Here is a 6,000-nt window from a genome sequence, read left to right on the forward strand (position 1 = left end):
AAAAGCTTTTGAAAGATCTAAGTTAATCATTAAGCTATGTTTCTTGTTGTTTTGACTATTTATGACTGAACATAAAGCTTGATAAATTGCTCTTGTTGTCGATTTACCCTTCGAAAACCGTTTTGTGTATCACTTAATAGTTCGAAAGTTTCAAGGTAGGATATAAGACGATTATATATGATTCTTTCAAAAATCTTACTAATATTTGATAATAATGCTATAGGTCTGTAATTTTTTATTTGATCTTTGTCACCCTTTTTGAAGATTGCTTTTATATGAGCTATTTTTAATTTGTCAGGAAATATTCCTTTATTAAGCATCATGTTTATAATAATTGCTAGGGGTTGATAGTTCACGTGCAACATATTTCAAGAGTTTTACCGGGATTTCGTCATAGCCAACCGATTTTAGATTTTTCAGTGACATTATTGTAGAGATTACTTCATGTTCAGTTGTTGGTGCAAGAAATAGGGTTATATTTATTGGATGTAAACTTGTATGTTCATTTGTTGTCATGACGATAGACTCAGAACATTGATTTATATAGAAGCTATTTACTTTGTTTAAGATTAATTTTTTATCTTTTTCTTCTTTATCAATATTCTTAGAATTGAAACGTTCTTCTTTTCTGTTTTCCCTGTGTACTTTTGTACCAATGTCCACACTGCTTTCCCTTTATTGGTAGCGTTATTAATAAACTGGTTGTCACACATTGTTGACACGGCTCATATATTTCCTCACACAAAAGGTCTTCCATATCGAAGGTCGCTGAAAGATTTAACGGCGACCATTTTGAATCGTAATATACAGATAGGAGGTCATGACAGTAGTGAACGTGCTGTCACGTGTATGCACCTAATGTTCTGGAAAATGAAAGCGGACTTTCACATTTAGTCATCCCTTTTTCCCCTTCTGTTAATAAATAACTACTGAATAATTTCATTTAGCATATTATTGTTGTTTTAATTATGTTGTTTATATTGTTCGTGATATCATAACAGTTATAAGGATAATAATGATAATATATCATTTATTATGCATGAAAATACATTTATACATAAAAGGAAAGGGGTTAGCCAGTAAGTATAAGAAAATAATTACAAACATACTCATTTAGTATCATATCAATGATAGAGAAGAGAAAAAATAATGCATCATCTAGTTGCTAGTAATTTTTATTTTTATTAATATTATTTTGGTCAATTTAACAATTTCATTGTACTACCGTACATTGAATTTTGAATCTTTTAAATTAGCACTGAGCAGTAAGCATCTGTGATTTTATTTCTTTCCTAAATTGATGAATATTATAATTTAAAAGGGGTAAAATTTCTTTCAGATAGGAAGGGACGATATAAGAAAAACATCCTTGAAATTTGGAAGTACAGTGTTAAGGAATGTTGAATGAGTTAATTCTCAAATTGTCCATATGTATGTCAGAATGCCTGCTTAGTAAACTATATAAATAATTAGATGTTTTACTTTGAAGCAACTTAAACAAAAACATTTTTATCAAATATTGCACTCTGCACCTCATATTCAGCTCCTTCATTTTTAACAAAATGGGTTGACATGTTCAGTCTGGAACCATATCTCGACTGGAAATAACAAAGATCGTGATTGTTATGAGAAATTGACTGAAAAACAATGGATTCGATTTTTTGCACATATCTCAAAAACTATTCGGTATTGCCATAATTCGGAGAAAGATTCAAGAAGAGAAGAAGTTTTCTCGGAATAATCTCCTCTCAGAACTCTAGGATCAATGTCCTACAGTCCGATAACGAGTACACTGGTTTCGGCACATCGCGCTAACGTTGGACTTCCAATGAATAACTATTATTTTCAACCCATTGGAAATTAAATTTCAGAACTGAAAAAAATTCAGGCATCTACTAGATAAATGAATGAATAATAATCCGATGTCAAAGAATTTTTATCGTGACTTTCCAGTTAATAACAATTTGTTTCTACGTTTACAGAAATATTGCAGTGCAATAATTGTTAAAAATAAATCTGAGTTCTTTTTAAGCTAGTTTTGAAAAATGAAAAAAAAAACAATTTGGTATCAACAATTTACCCAGGTTGAAAATTGTAAATATTCATTAATCATTGAAAAATAATATAGTGAGTAAGTAAATTTTATTCAGGTAAGCATAATCTACAATAGAAATTAAAACTAGATAACTTGAGAAACTGAAAAAAAAAGAACTAAAACTAGAAATTGTTAGTACAGGCTGAACTATTTGGGCAATGCTTCTCAAACAATACAAACTTCCATCCGACTATCTTCCATTCACATATTACAGATCATTACCCAACTTACATTGCAATCACACAAAAAAAGGAAGAGCTTTCAAATAAAATTAATTCAATAAAGAAAATAAATTTTCTCCGAGCTGGAAGCATTTCTGATGAACGAGGATTGGGAAGGAGTTTTTAGTAATAGAAGAGTTCAAATTAGTTATAGTAAATTCTTGAATGATTTCCAAAATTATATTGAAATGTCATCTCATACTATAAATGTTAAGCAGAAGCAATATAAAATGAAACCTTGGATAACAAAAGCTTCAATAACATCCATAAGACATAGGGACATGCTCAAAAAAAAAAAGATTGCATAGTCGTTCATCAGTTCATGACAGAGAGTACAAACAATATAGAAATAAACTCAATAACTGATAAAAACGAAAAAATGAATATTACAAAAATGAATTTGTATCCGTAAACGGTGATAGCAGAAAAACTTGACAAATAATCAATGAGACTATAAACCGAAATACTAGTAAATGTTCTTTAACCAGCATACCTATAACCAATACCGAAAAAGCTGTAATCCCTGATAATGAACAAAAATTAAATATGTTCAATAAATATTTTGTTGGAATAGGAATAAAAATGCAAACCATTGTAAATAAATCCCAGTTCGAACAACCCCAAAAGCTTTCAAATGATCCAACAGTAAACTCTACAATTGTACTGGAACCCACGACAGGGAATGAGATCATCAATATCATATCAACGCTAAAAAGCAATTGTTCACCAGGTCAGGACATGATCTCGACAAAAGATAAAACGAAGGGGGTCAAATGGGGTTATGAATGAAAAATAAATTGAAACTCATAGAAGGAAAAATCCTGTAACAACAATTTCATGCTGGAAAAATCGGATTTGATCATAATAACAATCTTTGAAAATCACAACATGAGACCGCCCGTCGAAGGGGGTCAAATGGGGTTATGAATACAAAAATAAATCGAAATTCATAGAAGGAAAACTCCTGTCACAAAAATTTCATGCTAGAAAAATCGAATTCGATCATAATAACAATCTGTGAAAATCACAACATGAGACGGACCGTCAAAAGGGTTAAGAAGGGGTTATGAATACAAAAATAAATTGAAACTCATACAAGGAAAAATCCTGTCAGAATAATTTCATATTGAAAAAATCGAATTCAATCATAATAATGATCTTTGAGAATCACAATGTGAGACCGCCCGTCGAAAGGGGTCAAGTGGGGTTATGAATACAAAAATGAATCGAAACTCATAAAAGTGACAATAATTCTGTGAAAATCACAAAATGAGATCGGTCGTTCAAGGTGGTCAAGTGGATATATAAATTCAATAATTAATTGAAAATCCCAGAAGGAAAAATCTTCTAACCATAACTTCATAAGTCAGATGTACGTGGTTTTGGAGATACCGGCGTATTTTTCAGTTTGTATTTCGGTTTTTTGTGAGTTGGTGGCTTCTGTGGCTACATCTCCTTTATCACTTTCAGAAAGTGGTGCATTATCATTTTCCTAAAATACAAGATATTGTTAAGACGATTCGTCTGATTTATACTTTAGTCGATACATGATGTTTTCAAAGTTGAGTCATTTATTTTAATGGCTTGCAGAACTCGTCAAAAGAAGTTGAAAGACCAAACATTACCTAAATAAAAATTGTGATTTTACGTTAAAAATTATTTTTAGATGCCTAGCAATTCCGAAGAAAGGTTACAGATTAGTAGACAGTATGAAGAAAAGTGGCAATTTCCTCATTGTATCGGGTCAATGGATGGCAAGCATGTTACAATACAGGCCCCTTTTAACAGTGGAAGTGAATTTTATAATCATAAATTAAATTTCAGTATAGTTTTACTTGCCCTTGTTGATGCCGACTACAATTTTATATTTGTTGACATTTGATGCCAAGGAAGGATATCAGATGGAGGAGTATACAAAAATACAACGCTTTACCGAAAAATTAGAAAATAATGATCTAGGTTTGCCAGAAGATTCTCCGTTGTCCAATTCGAATAAACCAATGCCGTTTTCCTAACAGATGAGGCACTTGCTTTAACGAATTATATTATGAAGCCCTTTTCTGGAATACATGAAAAAAGAACGCCTGAAAGAACATTTAACTATCGACTAAGCCGCGCAAGAAGGATAGTGGAAAACGTTTTTGGAATTTTATCAGCAATATTTAGGGTCCTAAGAAAACCAATATTGCTTAGCCCTGAAAAAACACAAAAAGTAGTAATGGCGGCTTGCTGTTCACATAATTATCTGAGGAAAAGCCGCCAATCCAATAATATTTACACTCCTCCGGGAAGTTTTGACCAAGAAGACGATCAAGGCAATTTTATCCCTGGCAGTTGGAGGCAGAAAAAACCTTCAGAAACATCACTGTTGCCTCTTACAAATATTCCAAGAAAATCGGCATCTACAGCTAAAGAACTCCGTAATAGCTTTGCTCAATATATGTTAAAGAATTAATTTTGAAATTGAAGTATTTTATTTCAAACATGACTTGTGATTAGATTTACATACCTCAACTGAATCTATTGTTTCTCTTGGTTTATCCTTATCTAACAAAAACCCATACGTTGGAAAGCATACCATTTTGATATGTATATTTCTTCTCTTGCTAAAAAAAAAGAAAAATATTTACATACAGTGGGTAAAAATTACATCATAACAAAAAAATAATCTATACGTCACTATTAATTTAAAATATTTTGACTGTTATTAAAGATTTTGAAATTTATGAAATACTTTTTATAAAGAATACCTTTCTTGCAAAACTAACAAAAAAAAGTTTTCCTAATTAATAGCTAAGCATCAATATAGACGTATCTGCATATCAAAAGTTTTTTATTTTATTTACTTGGAAAAACTACACTATTTTTAAAATAACATTTGAATTCAAAAACATTGGAATAAAAACCTCTTCCGGTTCCAATGGATTCTGTCCCTTTAGCTTTTTTCCGTCGAAAACTCGATAGAAGACTTTCCATTTTAGTTTTCACCTTTTTTGTGGTACACCCCATTTTATTTGAAATCGCCACCCAAGCAACATGCTTTTTTATTTTATTATAATGACATTTATTTTTTTGGATCCCATAACATTAGTTGCCTTTTATACTCATCTATCGATTCCAAACATTTTTCCTTACTCCAATTCTTATCAATTTATTTTAAAATATTATTTATATCAAATTAATAAAATAATATAACCAGCAAAAACTCACGCAAAAACCACAAATGCTCGTGATCCTCCACACTCCCTTACTAACTGAAAACCGGCGAACGAATAATTTTGTGCAAATTGCATATACCCACAAATGTTTGGCGCGTTCGGCGCGACGTACTCGCTAGGGGAATTTGTTCTGCGCGCCCTGCGCGCTTTGTTCGTTTCGACTGTTTTGTTGCAAATGAATACGTACCTTTAGACATATTAGATCAAGCCAAAGTAGACCATACTACTTCCTTTAAAGTTTCAACAGCTTTCGATGTGTGCCTAAATCAGAGCTACCTACAGTTCAACAACAAATTTTATAAACAGAATTCAGGTTCACCAATTAGTTCCTTTAGTTCACCCTTAGTTCACTTTTAGCAGACATATTTATGAACATCTTAGAGACCACTATAGTAAATTCCGACCTGGGTAAAAAACATATTCATTTTTGGTACAGATATGTAGACGATATTCTCGCCTGTTTATT

This window comes from Leptinotarsa decemlineata, unplaced genomic scaffold (genome assembly GCF_025532065.1).
Source record: "Leptinotarsa decemlineata unplaced genomic scaffold, Ldec_3_MD MMD2_tig00000199_RagTag_RagTag, whole genome shotgun sequence".
NCBI classification, from domain to species: domain Eukaryota; kingdom Metazoa; phylum Arthropoda; class Insecta; order Coleoptera; family Chrysomelidae; genus Leptinotarsa; species Leptinotarsa decemlineata.